General features: G+C 38.4%; 1 long non-coding RNA gene across 11 annotated transcripts in view; it reads left to right on the top strand.

Annotated features, from left to right (window-relative positions):
- Positions 1–18: 18 nt before the first annotated feature.
- Positions 19–19,354, top strand: part of LOC116439675 — a 43,533-nt gene continuing 24,197 nt past the window's right edge. For 2 of the 11 annotated variants that reach the window (XR_004238233.1, XR_004238238.1), the window contains exons 1-6: positions 115–5,470; positions 11,538–11,712; positions 13,528–13,629; positions 13,963–14,029; positions 15,113–15,170; positions 17,049–17,169. This is a non-coding gene — a long non-coding RNA (uncharacterized LOC116439675). The other 9 variants (XR_004238235.1, XR_004238231.1, XR_004238229.1 and 6 more) reach the window with 9 other exon arrangements.

Raw genomic sequence — 19,354 nt, 5'->3', positions numbered from 1 at the left:
ACGCGCCCCGCCCCGCTCCCGGCAGGCAGCGGGGGCGGAGCCACGGCCGGGCGGGCCTTGGGCTGCGCCGAGCGGGGCCAACAGCGCCCGAGGTATTTCCCGCTCCCTCCTTCTCTCCTCCGCGCCCTTCTGCCCTGCTTCGTCACTCACGCGGCGCGGTGGGAGGGCACGGCGCGGGGCCGGTCCTGCGGCGCCTCCCCGGGCTGCCCGAGCAGGGAGGGCCCCGCACCTGCTTCCCCCGCCCACCCGCCGCAGCTGAGGGGCGGGAGGCGGCGGCCCCGCAGCGCTCGCCTCGGTGGCCGGGGCAGGGAGTTGATGGTTGAACTGCGGGCCATTGAATACCTGCCTAAAGTCGCGCCCGGGGTGTGGTTTAACCTTGTCTGAGGCTCGGTGCCTCGCGTGTGGCTCTCTGCCCGAGACCCTGGGGTGGCCAGTTTTGCTGCTGCCGCCGAAGCGCTGCAGGGATGCGCAGCTCCCTGTTGAAAATCTCTGCTCTAAATCTCAGCCTAGAGCTCGCCTCCCAGTCGTTTTTGGAGGCTTCAGGCTCAAGAGGTCGAGGTGATTGTGGGGGTTTCGGCGAGCGTCTCTGCACCAGCAGCCTCGGGCTGCAGTAGCTGGAGTGTTTGTGGCTGGCGCTTGAATCCATGCTGGCCCCGTTTCCTCGAGCTGAGCTGCAAGGAGCTCAGCAGCCACGGCATTTAGGTCAGTGCTGCGCTTCTCTTGCGTCAGGAAAGCTGTCAGTGCGGCCCCAGCCAGCCTGCTCCCCGGGGCTGCAGGAGGGAGTGAGTCAGGAGATTGTTCTAGTGATAGCACAGAAAATACCTTCTCTCTTACTGCCTGCCGCTGCTTTCCTGACACTCTGCTCCTCGTTGCGTATTCAGAAAGCGTTTAGCACTGTATGATTTGCATTGTGAAATGATTTGTTATTATAACGGGACCGTTGTAACATCCGTAATCTAATTTTTTGCTGTAGTTATTCCTTTAATTTGTGCAGCAATGTTTTGAAGGTTGAATTAATGTTTGAGGGTATTTTGTTCTATTGGAGGAAGTTTTTTGCCTGACTGGAGAAATACTGCAATGAAATTTGCTAAGAATTTTGTTACGAGTAATTTTTTTTAGATTGATCTTGGGGTTTGTTTCATTAGTGCTTTCATTGTGGAGAATGGTTTTTTCTGTGTACGTTCATCAGGAGTGTAAAGCGCTTTTGGGTATGATGAGTAGGAGAAGGATCTCAGTTGCTCTACAGTCATTGAGATGGGTGTTCCTGCATACGTGCAGTGCATTTGATATGTATTTAATCTCTTTTCCAGTGGCTCTGTTTAACTTCTAAAACTGGTCAAATAATGCAATCTACTAAATGACATCGTGTAGTAGTTTCATTATAGTAGTTGTATGTATGCAGTGCTTTTTCTTCTGGCGTCTTGGGACTCCCAGAGTATTGTGGCTTTAGCCCTAGTAATACTTACTCGTGATTAAAATACAGTGTTTGGATGTATGAAAATTGATATAAGTTCTGTTTATTAATATCAATAACAAATTTTTAGCTTCTTGTCATTGTAGTGTAAGTTTTTACTTTTCCCAGGGGTAATTAGGGTCTGCCGTTTTGTTTTGGCCTTCCAAAAACTTTTGTTCAAGTGTATACAGCCTGAGAGATAATGTGGTAAGAGGTGTTTGCTTGTGTGTGTTTGTGCCCTGGAAGGATTAAGTAGATGTTTTTTCTGCTTGTTAGCATGGTGTGATTTTGAAAAAGCTCTAGTACTAGATCCCAGTTCTCTGGTAAGTAAGAATTCACGACTCAATATAGTTAAGATTATTTTAAGCTATCTAATGCCTCCATTCTCTGCTTTGTCTCCTCTCTCCCTCCCTCCTGCCCCCAACTTTTTTGGTAAATTAACTTATATTTGGGGACAGATATTTCAGCAGGTCTAGGAAGAAATACTTCACAATGAGGGTGGTGAAACACTGGCAGGTTGCACATTCACAATGAGAGGTGGTAGATGTCTTGTCCATGGAAACTTTCGAGGTCATTTTGGTCAGGGCTCTGAGCAACCTGAGGTTGGACTAGATGAGCTTTACAAGTCCCTTCCAACCCAAAGTATTCTATGATTTCAGGTATTTTTCTATATACTGTTTAGTACCACAGTAGGATTTACTGGTATCTTTTTTTTTTTTCTTCCCTGACATTCAAGTTGATTAAAGGAAAGCTTGTGCCAAGGACAGAATCCAGAACCTGAGTTTTTCCATATGCTTGAGGAATAGAATTTGTGTTTTGGCAAAGAAACGAAGCTGAAGTTTTTCGCCTCATTATATACCATAGAACTTCATTTGTCCTATAGTAATAATTACTACATGATGCCAACTCCACAGTCCCTAGGAATTGATTTGAGTGTTCCAGATGTGGACTGGTAATGACTTTGGGATCTAGTTAGGCTGCTGTTTGCGCAAATGAAGTTTTCTCTTGCACGTTGTGTAGCTTTGGCTAGATTTGGTTTCGGTTTAAGTAACAGTGCATGAGCACATTACTTATTTCTTGTTTTATTGATTTCTATCTACCTTTTGAAACTTTTTTCAAAGCACAGAAAGAATTAGGAGGGTTTTACAATACAATTTTTGAAGCTCCTTTGGTTCAGGCAAGTGATTGAACATCCATGTCTGATTTAACTTCCTGAATCAGCAAATCATCCTCTTGTTGCCCTCTGTTCAAGCATAATTTGCCAACTTTGTGATTACACTGACACAGTGAAGACTCAGAGTCCCTCCAAACCCCAAGGTGAACTCTTGAAATGAGTGTTGTTTAAGGCTTGATATATATGTTGCTTGCAAAGAGTAACAAATCTGTACAAGAAACCGTTATCTGGAACATACTTAAGAATGTTGGGGAAGCAATATTCAAGGCATATATTTAGAAAATTGTATTCAGGCTGAGAGCATATGCTATTCATGTGTGTCTTCTAAAAATATTTTCACATTCAAATTACACACCCGCTAGCTGCTTAGTTCTAACCATGTTTTTGCTACATGATGCTCCCTGAGAAACTGAGTATGGAGTGGGAGGTACCAGCTGAAAACTTGCTCTGAAGGTTTTGTTTCTTGGATTTTACTTTTGCTTGACTTTCCTTCTTTTTCCAGAACACTTCCAAAATGGCACTTAGCAAGTTTAAATTTTAATGTATGAATAATAAAGTAACTAATTATATATGTACCTCTTTTTCTCTTTTTAATTCTTAAATATGTTAATCGTGTTCTGTTTTTCGGAGGTCTTGTACAGACCACAGGAAAGCCATTGTCTCACTTAGATAATTTTTTTGTATATGTAGTCAAGGTGACTGTGATTGTAAACTTTCTTGCATTCCTCAACTATTTTTAAGCCCACACATTCGTAACAGTACTGATTTTAATATGTGTATGTAGTATCCTTTGGCTATTGTATTGCAGTGTTTTAACCAAAGGAAGGGAGATCTTTTCTAAGATCGTAAAATCAGTAGCTGAAATATGAGGCCAGGTTTTTTTTGTCAACTGCTGCCTGTTTAAACCCTTTTTTTTCTGGAGTAAAAACCTCTTATATTTTTATGGCTCATTTTCAAAAGTACAGGGGGGAAAAAAAAAAAGAGGTGCTGCATTTTTTCCCTACTATGGTGCCTGTAGCCTTGACAGAACAGGAGAAATCTATATATTGCTCTCAGGTAAAGGTAGACTTCTTTTTTTCTTCTTGGATCCTATATGAGTGCCTCTTATTTTAGCATCCTTAACAGGAGTGTGTTCTTTGCTCTGTAGAAAGAGAGAAGCTGAACACTTTAGACCTGATGCAGTGCTCTCAGAAATCACTGCAAAGATTTCCATTTGGGAATTGCAGCTGGCCTCCGAAATACTTTTAAAATTTTCTTTCTATTCTTAAAGATATTTTGCCTCCGTTTACTACAGCCTGTAGGCTTCGCACCCCATTCTAGTAGGGAACAGTAGCCAAGACTTAACTTTGTATCCCTTGTGTTTTCAGAAATGAATTATTTTCAGGAATATTTCTAGTGGGAAAAGATAAATGATGAAATGTTGCTTCTGAAACCCATGGAAAGATGGGTGGTGTCTGATATGGTTGTGGTGGTTGTGTTGTGCATTTGTGTCCTTAGGATTCTTCCAGTAGTTAGGTTATGCTCGTGTGGTGTTGGGGTGTTGCATTGCTACTCTAGTGAAAATCAGCAAAAATAGAAAACACAGCTTAATGTTGATGGAAGGATTTGGATGGGACTCAGCATGAGGTAATATAACAACAGCCAAACAAAATTCATGTCTCTGTAGTGGCAAAGATATTGGCTAGCTTGATGTTAAGGACTTGAAAAACTGATGTGAAAGTTTGCAGTTGCATTGGTTCAAAGATTTACAAAGTAAGAAGGATTACAGCAAGCCGAGTGTTTTGAAATTAAGTGAACAAATAGTATTTTCCCAGATGTGATATGTTGATTTCTGGTTTCATACATTAATTGGTGTTGCCCTGTTAAGGTAGGTTATATTTGACTGTCCTTTTTGTTTGGCTCTTAAACTGGTTTTCTCTTCCTCTCTGCGAAAGTCTGGGATTTCTAAGGTGGTTTTAGGTTTAACTGATTGACTTATGGCAGAATTCAAAGATGTGTTATCAGAAAGATTTCATTCATTTTGATTTTCAGCAATAGCCGCTGAAGATAGTGTTTTACAGGCCTTAGGAAAACTGGGATGGTGTAAAAGGTGCTATCACTCTTTTGTGGGTATTTAATAAAAGGGAAATTAATACCAAATTGTATCTACACGGGTAAAAAATAATTGATATAATGACACTTAGAAAAAGAATCTCAATTGTTTTGTTTTGTTTTCAAAGTAACTTTGAAGTCTGTTTTGTTTTCTTGAAAAAAGAAGTGGTAATCAAACATATTAGTTAAAGTTGAACCCTTGTGAATCTTGGGAAAAAAATTCCAAATATCTTGCTTGCAAAACCTGGTTCCTATGTTAGCAGAGCAAAGAGTATTAAGTAACGCACTCAGTGTCCAAGAAATTGGCCAGTTCTTTTTAATTTTAAGCACACTCCATAATGTGCTTCAAGATATTTCTTCACATATTCCAGTACTTTCAAAAGGAAGGAGTCTTTTCAAGTAGACTCATTCTACTAAGTTTGTAAGATGTCAGTCCATACTGAGACAGGAAAAAAGAGCAATGATCCATTTTGTGAAGTTTAAAAGTGACAGATTATCCATTCTTACTTACCTATTTAAACTTACACTGATGTAACATTACCTGTCCATTAGAGACTTTTCCCTCTGGTACTTGAAGCACTTGAGCTACATTTTATCACCATTATCTTGTGGTTCTTCTCTTATTTAGTCTTGGAGTTTTTTGCTTTCTGCAATCCCATTTGGTGAAACATCCTATGTAAGGAGGCTGGCATTGTTACAGCTGCTTTACACTATGCATGAACAGAGGCTCCAGCTTCTGCCATCTCTTTCTGGTAAGTGCTGTGTAAATGCAAAGAAAGACTGATGCTTATTCTGAAGATTTTAAAATGCCTGTCCTGTCTCCTCTTTCTGGAATTGCCAGCATATTGCATATTTCCCTGATTTCTCACAGAGTTGCATGAGTCTAAATAGTTTGTTAAAGTTGGTAGGACTAATTCTGTGTGAACTTAAAGCCTTTGCAAAATCTTTCCTCTTTCTGAATTATCCCTTGGTGGTTTTGAGGTTTTTTTTTTAGAGTCTGAAAAATGTATTTGTATATGAAGTCATTCCTTAGGTAGTGCTAATGAAAGAAAATAACGTATCTTCATTAAGGTGTAGGACATAGATATTTTTATATGACAGTTTTTATTTGCTGGTGGTGCTGAAACACCACATAATGATTGAGTTTTGCTATGCTGGTTCCTGTAAGAATGCATGTGGTTCTTCACCCTCAGAAAGGAGACATTTTCTGCCTAGAGACCACTACCTTTTTCTAAGTAATTTTTTTTAATCCCCAAACTGTTTTTAGAGCATTTTTCTGTAATTCTTGGATCCTGTCTTGGCAGGGGGTGTGGGGGGTGGATGAGTGGGATCGTGGTGGTGGAAAAAAAAAAAATTACCTTTTTCCCCTCAAGCCTAAAATACCAATAGTTCAACTTCTAGCTGAGACAAAATATTGCTGAGTTCTGGTTTGCTAATGTAAACTTAGCCCCCCTCTCATTCTCAAGTGGTGCAACCCATTGGCCTGTTAAGTGCATCTAATTGTATGTTCTCTTCCCTGTCAATCCCTCAACCTTCCTTTATACTTTAAAAGTAGTGATAATATGTTCCAAAGCTATGGTAGTGTTCAGTACTTGTTCTATGTAAAGCGTCATTTCTACCTTTGCCTTTAGAACAGAAGGGAATGGCTGTAATTGTCCTTTTCAGCCTGATAGTGCTTTTTCTTTAGATCTGAAATGTTATTAACTAGCCACACAGGTAATTTTTATATAACCTGTGGTGTGCTAATGCAGAAGTTTTGAGGTGTGCTGATGTCATTCTCTGTACACAATACGGTATTATTGACACGGCTCTTTTTCTCTTTCTCTTTTTTTGTTTTTTTGGTTTTTTTGGCTGCTTGTTTTCTAGTTAAGGTTTTCAGTAAAGTAGTTTTGTACCTTGGCCAAAACTCAAAACCAATTATCTGCTTTTTACATGGCAGCAGCACCTAGCAAGGTGTGGGCATACCTGTGTTGGCAACGTACCACAGAGCATCTCCTTGCAATTTGTTCGCTCTTCCCTCAGATGGTGCCAGGACTTGTTGCTTGGTAGTCAGGTGTTGAACTTCCTTTCTCAACTAGATTGCCAAGCAGTACACTCCTATAAAAAGTTGCAAACATGGAAATACAGTTAGTTTTGTCACAAACAACTATTCTTTAGCAAAATTTTTTTTTCTAAAACACAAGAGCAACAGTTTATTGTTAAAAGGGAACTTAAATATTTAGTAGAATCAATTACTCACCTTTATTAATCAGAAAAAATATTGAAATTTCTTAACACAAGTATAAAATAAAGATATCTAAGGTAGAAATTTGCTGGTGAAGATGCTCTGTCAGTTTGAGAATCTGACTGACCTCTCATTTTTGGCTTTAGAATTGCTGGCTTGATTGCTGTCTCTTTATGCTTCCTACGTGCATCTTTCAGCCATATCCCTCTTTCATGATTGTGTGATTGATGCATGTGCACCATCCTGTGACCTAACTTCTGCCACTTAAACACTGGTGGCAAATTCAACTCTTTTTGTGGATATTTAAGAGAAAATTGTTGGAGTATCCTGTAGTTTAAGTGAATGAGGTCAAATAGGGACAGGCCCTCTATGCAACCTAGCAAACAGCAGTGGCTATTAAAGAATGCTTGAGGAAGGCATGTAAATAGTGTCTGGAACTGTAGAATTTTAAAGGTTTTCAGTGTATTTAAAAATACCCCAGAATCCAGTGTTTTAAAATAAATGACTTTTGGATAGTCCTAAGACCAAGGTTAACAAGGCTGCTAAAGTAAATTTCTCTTTTTCTACATATCCTGCTGCTATTTATTTCTTGTTGCTGTTGTTACCACTTGAACAGTGTCTATATTGTTTACAGTAGTGTCCACAGTATTAATATTTGAATCTACTTAAAATAGCAGGTATTAAAACTTCAAATAAAATAATTGTTTTGAAGATGAGCTTTTCTTTATTTAGTTTGTGTGGCAGAGTTCATGTATTGCCACGCAGCGTAGATAAACTGTTACTGTATTTCATGCTTCAGAACAGAGGACATTACTGAACTAATATAAGGCAAATTTATTTTGTAATCCAGCTTGTGCCATTGGGTAATCATGGTTTTATAAAACATTTCAAACTTTTTTTATTACTTGTGGATTGTTTTAGTGAGGGTTTTTAAATAATTTTTTTTTTGTAATTAGCAATGCTGTACCATATCTCATGCGTGAAATAAAGGTGTAAACTTAAATCCACAATGGACATCCTTATCAGAGCAAACTGGAGGAACAAAACAAAATGGCAGTAGTAAAGGAGAGGTTTCCAAACTTGTTGCTGCCAGTGGTGTTAATTTCTCTTTATAAGTATTTTTTAGGTTTACAGGTATTACAGGTATCTCTCAGAGCAGGACCTCCATCCTATATTCATCAGCCTGTGAAACACCTGAAACCAGGACCCAGCCCTGTGCTTCTGCCTCGCTTAGGGGTTCATCACCCCCTACTTCACTCTGTCCCTTTGTCATCTATCAAAATTTACCCCTTTACAGCAGGTCCCCTTGGAAAACTGCTCTCATAACAGTACCTGATTAAAAGACATTTAAAGGGAAATGCAAGTGTGGTACTGGTTACCAGTACAGCTGGGAAGTACTCTAATGTTCCATGCTTAGGAATAATGTGTGGCAAGTAACTTGTCCCACAAACCCTTCTGCAGATAAGTAATCCTATCAAAGGCAGTTGAGTGCATTTGATTAAGGATTACATGCGATTAGTGGTCTGCAAGGTTAAGAGTACAACTTGTACCATTAATGAGTATTCACATATTAATGTTGCTTTGAGCAGAGATTGAACTAGATGATCTCTGAGGTCTGTTCCAACTGGAATGATTTTTTGATTATCACACTTGTATTATGCAAATAGACACTTCATTTATAAAAAAATCCATTAGTTGGATAAGCTAAACTCTAGTAAGTTACTGCCATTATTTTACCTAATTGGATCACGTTGTAGCATGGAGTTGCAAATTTGACCCAAGTTTAAGATTTAAAATAGTAAGAGAAATACACCCATGCCTTTTTTTGTGTGTTGCTTCAAATTCCTTGTATACAGTTTTATGTCAGATTGAATTCCTTGTATAGGAATTCCTTCCTGGTGTACAGTTGCCTTATTCTAGAACTAGTCCAGAACAGAGTGCCTGAAAATTTGATGCTTTATGTGCAATTGAGGTGTGTGAATGGATTTAAGCTTACTCTGCCTAATTCAGGAACCTCTACTACTGAGACTACGGTAGCAAAGGCATCGTTGCAGGTTAGCAGCCTAAGAAGGGCTTGAGGTCCTAAAAACTTTGCAAAGCAAGGACTCAGAATGTGAGAGGGCATTCTTGTATTTTAAAAAAATCCCAGACCCACTGCCACCCCAACAAAGCCCCCACTGTTAGAATATACTATGTGGGTTCTGAATATATGTAAATGTTGAAACACAGCTGGTTGAGTTTAGTAAACATTAATGTGGTCCTCCTCATGCAGGGGAATCATATGAATTTTCTTTCTGTGTTTGGATAAAATTTGTACCCATTGATACTTCTATAACTGTTCTCATTTAGTATTGTTAATTACTTACTTATAAGTGAGAAGCTGGTGATAAGAGAGGAAATCTCCAAATGACTGCCTGTAAAAGACCAATCATTTTAACATGCATGCAATTAGAAATGTTTTTATGTAACATTTTAACCCTCCCAATATTTGAATTAATCTCAGTAACAGGCTATAGTTGTTGTCATATCTTATTGGTAGGAGTGCATTTCAGGGAAACATTTGGTTGTATGCTTTTATTTAAAAATATAAGGAGGATGGTAACATCACAAGTAATGTGTTAAGGCCCTGGCAGTTCTCTTGGGTTTTTCGGGAGTATGGAAAGCAATTAGAAGGAGTAAGAGGTGCTGGGAAGGAGTGGAGTTATTTCTTTATGCTACTCTTCACCACAAGGATGTTGTGGGCATTTTATTCTTTTCAAATAATGTTGATTGGATGTTATGTGATTATGGGATTAGAGAAGCAAAAGACTGAATGCTAGAATAAAGTGCTAAAGACTCCTAAGTCACAAGGACTCAATGCTATTCATTCATTTAGTGGTTCTAAAGGATGAAGTGGCTGATCTGCTAAGAAGAATGCATCTCGTTAGGATGAGATGCTGTGCCAGAAGACCGGAAGCTGTCAAGTGTTGTACATGCCGTACTTTTAAACTGAACACAAGGAGCAGAGCTGGAATTTGCAGACCAAGGACTCATATTTTAATGCCACTTAAGTAGATTTGAATTCTGCATGGATAGTCAAGTAGTTCTGTGAGCTTTCTATGCAGTTGTATCTTAGAGGTAATGAAAAATACCAGCTGCAGCTGGGGTACTTGTAATGTGTCTCTTGCTTATTTGTTTGTTCCCTAATAACACAGGCATAGGCTGCAGTCCGTACTTCAGTTTGGTTGGTTTGTGGGTTGGTCTTCTATATCTACCTGCTCAGTATTTGGATTTCTGAAATCTCTGAATTCTTATTAAACTGCAAATGACTTTTCAGTTCTCCTTTTTGGTAAAGTTTGAAAGCAGGTAGTGGATTTGAAAGTTAGAAAAGGCCAGGCCTAGCCTAAGCAGACATGTTAAACTGCATTTATCTCTTGTGTGTTTAGCAGTCTAAACAATGACTAAGTTGTTTCTGTTGTTAGTAGACAGGAGAGGAATGGACCCACATATTGATACACTCACACACCCTGTGTAGTTCATCCCACCTGAAACTTGCAGTATATGGCCTTTAGCAGGAAATTGTGCCCCGGGCAATTTTGGTGAGGCTCTTCAAGTTGTCATTTTTGATGCCATTGTGGGGATTATGACCAGTGATGCAGTGGTGGAACTGAGAGTTAAAGCAGTCCAGTAGTATGCTTTACTGCTTTCAGTGGCAAAGCTGTGATTTACCTTGTAATTTACACTCAGGTGACAACAGCAGTTTCTTAAGTGCTGACATTTGTAGCTGCAATTAGCTGTGTGGTCTTGTTCCCTCACGTTCCCTCCTGTTGTACTAGCACAGTGAATTGTGCCATCATGCAGTGACTTGAATCATAAAATTGATCCTGACTTCAAGAGGAGTCTGTAGCAAGCAGCAATTTCTAACCCAAGCTAGTTCCTCAGTCTGGTCTAGTGGGTGGCTCCACCAGGAGATGGGATCATGACCCAAGGACAAGAACAAGCAGCAGGAGGGTCCTCTCTCTTTGAACTGGCATTTTACCAGAATAGATGCTCATCAGATTATGCCTTTAGAATCTGTGACTCATCTTGCCCTCAAATAAGCATCCCAAGTAAAATACTGCATACATTCCGTAAAATCAGAGAAAGTTGTGAGAAACTTGAGGGCAGTCTTCTAAAGCTGTCTGTATTAGCATGATGGTGGTAGATGACATTTGGTGTTTGTAGCTACAAAATAATTCATGCTGGAAGGAGTAACTTGAACTACTTGAAGATAATTCTATATTACAAGCTAATGTTCTGCAAAAATACCTGTATCGTTAAAGATAGCCAGATGAAAGTTTCTTTGCAGAGAGGAAATATATACTATATAAGAAACAGCCCTAAAATGTACTGAAATGGTGCTCTGCAGTAGCACTAAATGGAAGTTCTTATCTTCTGCTCAGATGAACTGTCCATCTGGTTTAATGAATTCATTTATACTTTATCAGTCACTGCATATATATATATATCCTTTATGTGTTTTAAATGTTATTGATAAGTAACAAGTTCTTGAAAGCTAAGTAAAATATTTTCAGTAACTTTACACAAAATAAAGTCGCTGTATTTCTTGCTTCCAGTTCAATTTCTTCAGATGACCTATAAATTTTCAATAATGGCAATACGTTCATTCTGCCATTTGGAGGAGCCTGTGCCACAGAATAATGATCTGAAGAAAGCTCACTTATTTGCAAGGAAGAGTCTTCATTTGGGAGTTAGCACCGATGCAACTCAGAGGTGTTTTTTCAAGTCCAGGTAAGTTTTCTTAAATTATACTTACTTGGGTTTGTTACGATGGCATTTCTTTTAAATTAGCATATATGCTGTGTCCTGTCAGACCTTTGTGTTGGTCATTTGACATATGAAGTATGTTGAAATTAAAAGGCACGTGTAGGAGCACACATACTTACGAGATGAGTGGAGGGAAATTGTCTGGAAAGTAATTCTAGCACCATTTATTATCTCTGGAGTAGCTGTTGATGTAGGTTATGATCTTAGTGACACAATTCCCTTTTGCTGTGTGCTTTTTCAGAATTTTTGTATGTGTTTATTATATAAATTCAATATTTTGCTGAGCCAGAGTTGTTGTTTTGCATCAAAATGTTAGTTATTAAATCTCAAGTCATTCAGAGGAAGTAAAAAGGAAGCTGCAGTCAGGTTTTCACAACTTGGAAAATTTTATAGTTAAAAAAAATCGGCTTTGGAATTTTCTGCCAATCTTATTTTATTTTATTTTTTCTTAAATGTGTCCTTAAATCTTGGCATTGTAACACTGGATCAGGATTTAATTTCAGATGAATGGTTTCTGTAAGTAGTGTTAATTTTTTTCAAGACATCCAATTATTTTTGTAACTTATTAATGACTTTGAAGCACAAATTGGTTTCTAGTCATAATCTGTATGGAAACTGTATGCAATGTACATTCAATAAGACTTACTAGCGGTAGATTAATAAAATGATTGTGAACATTTAAACAGGTACTTGAATTTCTTGTGTTCTCATTGCAAACTGGGGGGATTCTCCAACTGGCAGTGGGTTTGGTGTTTCAGCCAGCAGCCAAATAGATGGTAATTCGGAAAAAAAAGCCCAGACAGACAAATGCTTCTTATCAGGCAGAGTACAGTTTGTCAGCCTTTTCAGTGGTACACCAATCAAGACTCTTTTAATGATACCTGTCTACTTTGTTAGACAAATTACGAGCTAAATTACTGGATTGCTTGCATCTTTATAGATGCATATATGGTCTGAGAAGGCTTAACAATATAATTAGTCTTGCTAAAAATCCTGCAGAATTGAATGTACTTGATTTCTCAAATATATTACTATGGTATCTTTTGGGTCTGGAAACAGAGGCTCCTCTTCTGTGTGTTTTCATGCACTTTTGACTTCTTATCAGTGCCTTCCTCATAGAGTACTGATGCTGAGAACTTTGGTGACATAGAAAGAGCATCATTTTTTTAAGTGTAAGCCTTTAGTTTAGTCCCCTCATACTTGTAGGAAACGTGAAGATATTGTTTTAAATAAATGGTTTCTAAATGTAATGGATAATTAGAAATCAGAAACTAGTTAAGAAAAGCTTTTGAACTGTTAGTGTACACCAAACAGGAACAGCAGTAGTGAAAAGGAGGCTGTTGCTTCAGTGAACTTCTAAAAATGGAAATGCATGTCAATAAAATCATCACAAAACAGAATTCATTCTGGAGATAATGCTTATATTTTCTGGTTCTATTTTGCAGTATGAATACTATGAATAGTGTTCACCAGATACAATTTTAAAATGTTTTTTTAAAAATGCTACAGAATTATATGAACTGAGGGCTTTGGTGTATCCAAATTTATTTTTAATGTAGTTGAAGAACAATATTTATTCTTAAGCTTATTAGATCTTCCTCTTGGTCAGAATCCATTCTGGCTGCACATGAAGTCAAACTTTAATGGAACACAGTTCCATTGAACCCAAAGTAGGACAAGAGTAAAACTGAAACCAAGTTCAGTATTATTAATAATAATGCTTATGGCGTCTATAATACGGATATTGAGAGCAGCAAGTGTTTTTTTTTTTTTTTCCAGACTCTTTCAGCAGATCTATTATTTTCCTGGCACAACTGCCGGTACAAGGATAAAACTGGGTTTTTGTCAGAGAACAGAGTCCTGTATCTGAAGAGTAAGAAGGTAAGGTATTTGAGATGATATAATTCCAGCAAGCACTTAACAGTCATTTCAGTTACTTGTTACTTTGCACACAAATATACAAAAATACTTGATTCGTCATGCATCAATAAGTCTCAAACATTTTATATCAGTTCCTTTTTGCTGGTTGGGGTTTTTTTTTACCCTTTTTATCTCATGGGTGGAATTTCTGAAAGCATTCAGCTCTGCTTTCTAAATGTGTTTTCTGTGAAATCAATGTGCTGACCTGAGTGGGAATAAAGGTCGGTTTATCTTTGGTGAGACAAAGTTAAGTTGTCAATAACTGATGTTGAAATCCCATCCTTGAAATGCTAGGTCCTTGACATTCAGTGGGATGAGAGTCTTAGAACTGACTACTGGGGACTCCCAAGCTACAGATCAGGTAAATAACTTCTTTGGAGGAGGAAATGAAAGGTTTCTTCTTTTTAAAATTATGATAATTAAGTAGCAAAGTGTGCAACTTATACTATAAATATTTTCCACTTAACATTTAATTTAAAATAGACATGCCTATATTTGTGAGAGGATTTTTTAGTTGCAGTTTGAGCCTTATATAATTATCTAACATTTCAGCAGTACTGTTTCTAAAGAGGACTTCTATACTGACACAGACCATGAATGTGTATTTCTAATCCCATTTTCCAACATGTACCTGTGTGTAGCTGGTCCAGCTATTGCGGTTTCCATTTTGCAATGGCAGAGATGTCTTTTGGTATTGAATGTATAATTTAGAAGTAACAGCTTCCGTATTAGATAAGTGGTAGGTGCTCTGTTCAGATCATGGGATTAACTTGGTTTGTTTCCTGCTTCAGCTGGTCCCCACTTTCTCTGGGGATAGGGTGCCCCAGTTTATGTTGTGACAGCTCAGTATAGTTTGTAACAGAGAGCCTTAAAGTCACCCAGAGCTGGTGCTGCTATACTTTATTTCTGCTCTTGGAAAGTACAGTGGTGTAGCAGGTACTGCTACCTCAGTACTGGAGGCAGGAAGCTTGGAGAGGAACAGTGTGCAATGGCAGCAGGAACTGTTATGGCCATCTCCAGTAACTTGTCCTAGTTTATCATCCAGAGTCCTCTTCCACTCTGCTTTTTTGGGGGCATGGGGAGGAAAAAGTGGAAAATGGTATTGTAATTGTTAGAAAAAAGCAATAAATTTTCCTTGTTAAAAAACAAAAAGTTTCTCTTCTGTTGTAGTGTTTCAAAGAGAAAACATTACAGATTTGTGTATTCAAGACTTAACCAAGTTCAACTATAGACTTACTTCCTTGCCACCTTCAAAACCAGAAAGATGATATAAAAGGATCAGTATTTTGAGATCAAGATCAAAGAATAAAAATTGAGAGTATTTTAAGATAAAAGATTACAGCAAATCAAAGAAGTACATGTATTACCTTTTAAGATTTATAACTTCAATGGACTGTTAACATCAATGAGATACATTTAGGGTTTTCTATGTTCAGTTCTATAGGCAATAGAGAATGTGAGAGAAACAGCTGCATCTGAAATAGATCATCTGATTTAAGAAAGTAAGCACCTATTCCTGCCAAGCAATTGGTAAAAAAAACTTACTAAAATACAAGTGGTTTTGTAGTAGCTTTCTAATTAATTTAAGTAAGTAGGAGTATAACATGCTTGTAATAAGTTGTGTGTTCCTAAGTGGTGAAGAATACAGTGTTTGGGTTTTTTCTCCCCTATAGAATTGAGTAATCCTGTAATTCTTGCTACAGGATATACTAAACAACTGGGGGAAAATTGAATTTGTAAAGTTGTAGAAAATCTGAGCAACAGTTACTAAAGGTCCTTTATAATTAAAAAAAAAAAATTATGTAGTACACAGTACATTCAATCTTAGAGAAGTGGCATATTTTAAGAGACAGTTCATACCACTGTAGGTAAGTTTGTGCTGTTAGCACTTTAAAACAGAAGTATCTGAGCAATACATAAGCTGTGCACGTACCTCTCTCTGTGGGTAGCCCACTGATATATTAATTTTATGAAATATCTTTGTTCCACTGTTCTTTGGAACACGATTAGCTTCCTGCCCCCTCAGAAAGATGCATCTTAACTTGTTCTTGGGACTTGTGTTCCAAGAATGTCTAAGAGAGGGCTCATGTGGGAGCTGATGTGTAGCTTACCTCAGGGCTTAACAACAGTGGCAGCACTGGATACCACCCAATGTGCTATGTTGGTTTTGGGTCCCAGCATCATGACGTTCTTTTGAAAGCAGGCCCAAGAATTTGTTATCCTGGTCATGAGCTTCCAAGCTTAAATGCTGTCCTCATGGATCCCACTCTTTTGATGTTGTCATTTTGCACTGGTTGGTTATATTTTTGAAGGAGGAGACTCTTTTGCTGTATCTGCAATAGAGCTATGGGAGTTCCAGGGTCTTCCAAGAGAGGATATCTCATTCCTGACATTCTCACCAAGCAGAGGTGATGAAGTTCATGTAGTGCCTTGAAGATTAACTTCATTATTCTGCTGTGGAATGGTAATTGTGTGGTAATTTCCATCAGAAAGAGGAGTGAAATTGATTTATAAGGAGTAGAAGTATTGCATCCTTCGAGATGCTTTCTGTAAGTTAAAAATATTTTAGATTAATTAAATTTTTTACAGAATTTCATAGTATTGAGAAATGATAATTTCTGTATATAATAGACTACATTTTCTGGCAGGTCTTTAAAGTGCTCTGTTAACGATTTGCAATGAGAATTTCTCTAAACAGAGATATCATTGTTAAATGTTTGTTTAACAAGATTTTCTGTATAAGTATGCCCTTCACATTAATTTATGATAGGATGCTGTACAAGAATTGTAGTGTTGATTTCTATTTTTAATTTTTTTTCTTCTTACTGAGGTTGATCAACTAGCAAACAAAAACCCCCAGCTTTTAAGTGCTTCAATTTTCAACACAGATCCATCCCTAAGATGAGAACACTTATGCTATAAAAAGTAAATATTTTTTTTTAATAACTAATATATCTATCAGTACATATGCTAGGTTATGGTCACTGGACTTCTTATTCCATACAGTTCACCTTTAATAACTAAGTCACAATTGTAGATATTTCACTTTCTCCAAAGATTCCTGAGAGTAGAGGTTTCATTTTAGGGGGAGACAGAGATTGGAAGACAAAAACAATGCATGTATGTATTTCTCTTGAGTCTGTTTTGGAAGCTGTTGTAAAGAAGTCACAAGTAAAAAGGAAAATGTGTTCTTGTTTTATCAGGTGATTCTGGTGTGTCAGCTCAGTTGTCTGGGAGTTACCATTCATAGGGTCCCAGAGATAACACAGTGGCTAAAACCTTTTTTTTTCATTTGTTTTCTCCTTTAAAGAACACTTTGATAAATAACTAAAGTTTTTTACTTTAGAAGCAAAAAAGTTGTTTGTTTTGTTTTTTAACAGCACAGCTGGAATTGGGAGATGCTGTTTCAAACAACCAAGTAAAGTACAGGTGTCGGCGATTGAATGACGGAATGAATGAATTCCCAGACCGGCAGGGGATCTGAATCGTTTATTCAAAGCAGTGAGTTGGTTTTATACACTTTTCTAAGGCACAGTATTTCTATATATGGCATGACCTATCCCACGTTGCCACATCAGCAGCACACTTTCTCAATGTCCTTCTGTGGGATGATCACTCGCTGTTCACCTGTCAGTCAGATCCCGGCAGGCTCCTCTCCGTAGGGCTCTGCCGTGTGACACCTCCTCTCCCCAGGGTCTGGTGCAGACAAGCCTCTGTGTGCTGCCATGTGCTCCTTTGTGCTGCCATGTGCCTCTGCAGGCAGGTTTTACAGCTCACAATTTACTTCTCTCTTATAATTCCCCATATACAGGTAGTGTGGAAGTACTATTGTGCAGCTGAACTAAAGGGATTTTGCTGGATAACTGCTTGCCTGTTATTGTCATTGACAAGTCACAGGTAATTCCAAAGCTGCAGTCTGGCAGAGGAGGAATAATTGCTTTTATGTGTATTTTTCAAGCCAAGATACACACTTTCCTTTTACCAGTGTTTTTACAAAGATTCAAAATTACCACAATATTGTTGCTAAAAAAAATATAGTTCATTTTAAAAGAAACGGTGGTGTGAAAAGAGTAGTGACACCTGAGTGTCACAGAGAAAACTTTTGTCAGATGAACTCCTGACAGAATCTGGCAGAAATTCAAAGTCTGGTTTGTCTCTAGTAATTCCATTAGCATTTCAAAAGTTGGTGATGTTCTGGGAATGACACAGGAGGGATTATTTTTTGAGTTAAGAATTAGTACTCTAAAACGTTGCCTGCTCTAGGAATATTGTTCCTATCTTGCGATAGGTAAATGGACTATATCAGAGACACTCAATTTTCTATCAGACATTTCTCTACTTTATCTGTACTGGCATAATTGAAGTATCAGCCACCTTTCCCCAGTGTGAGTAGAGTTGTATCAGTATAAAACTGTATCTCTTGGTAGCTTATTTCCACATAGAAGGAAACAATCTAGGAGGGCTGGCCCAATTCCAGAAATTGTTTTTATTTATATTGCAGTTGCTATGGTTGTATAAACTATTTCTATTGGAGATTTTGCACCAGATGAAAGTGACTTCAATCTAGTTTATTTGCCCTTATCCATACAGCTCCATAAAAAATTATACCACTTCCATTTCATAGGTTTGATTTGCCTTGGTAGACAAACTCACTCTTTACACTGACTTGTCTTCATTTATGCTAAAGTATATAAACAATGAGTGTTTTGACAATGAAAATGCATCTTTCATTCTGATATAAGCCTAATCTATTCAGTTAACACTAGAACAACTACCGTTTACTGTGAAGGTTAGAGTATTTCCATCTGGCTGTGTGCACCAGTGTTGGGGTCTCTCCCCCTGCCATGGAGCCCTGGGAGAGGGGCCCTGAGGGCACAGACACGGGGCTTCCCTGCCCCTGCTCAGCCTCGTTCCCGTTGGTTGGTTTGTGTTCCCTGCGCGGGCAGAAGGACCCTTGGTCCCGTGACTGGAACAGTTCCTGGGCAGAGCCCCGGCCATGCGGCTGGAGAAATAAACATCTCTGAAACATCTACCATGAATCTGTCCATATATATTTCCTTTCCACGGGACTCTTGGTTTGATATATGCTTGTTACAGTAATCCCTGCTGTAACACACCAGAGCCTATAGAGCAGCTGTCCCCATCCCAAATCCTAACAACTCTGTTCTTCAGCATGGAGTACAATGTTTTACATATTCTTATCAACTTTCAACTGCTGTTTTATAGATCAGTGTCTTGTCTCACTTTTCTGCTGTCCAGTATGCATTACCTAAGGAAGAATTAGGAAGGCTGAAGTCAGAATGTCAGAACTTGGATCACTTGCAAATATGGCTGATCTGCATGTGCTTGTTCTATACAGATATTGTTGAGCAGATTCAGATCATTGCTGTTTTAAAGCAACAAGTGAGGGAGAGATCTTTGATCCATCTTAAAAGGTGGGGAGGGGATTGTAAAGGGGAAAAGAACTGAAAATAAGTCTCAGAATACTGCTCCAAGCCTGGGAGCAGTAAAGAAAGGACCTTGCCAGAGACTAACTTGCAGGAACAGAAGGAGCCAAAAGCCCAGGGACCTTTGACCATTCAGAGAACATTCACTAGCTTTAATTATCTGTTCTCTGTCCTATGCTTACTGACTGTTTCTTCCACCTCTTGCTGTCCATTCTACCTCTTCGCTTCTGCTTTGTTCC

This window comes from Corvus moneduloides, chromosome 2 (assembly GCF_009650955.1).
Source record: "Corvus moneduloides isolate bCorMon1 chromosome 2, bCorMon1.pri, whole genome shotgun sequence".
Classification (NCBI taxonomy): Eukaryota; Metazoa; Chordata; class Aves; order Passeriformes; family Corvidae; genus Corvus; species Corvus moneduloides.
This window is presented reverse-complemented; position numbering and strand designations above follow the sequence as displayed.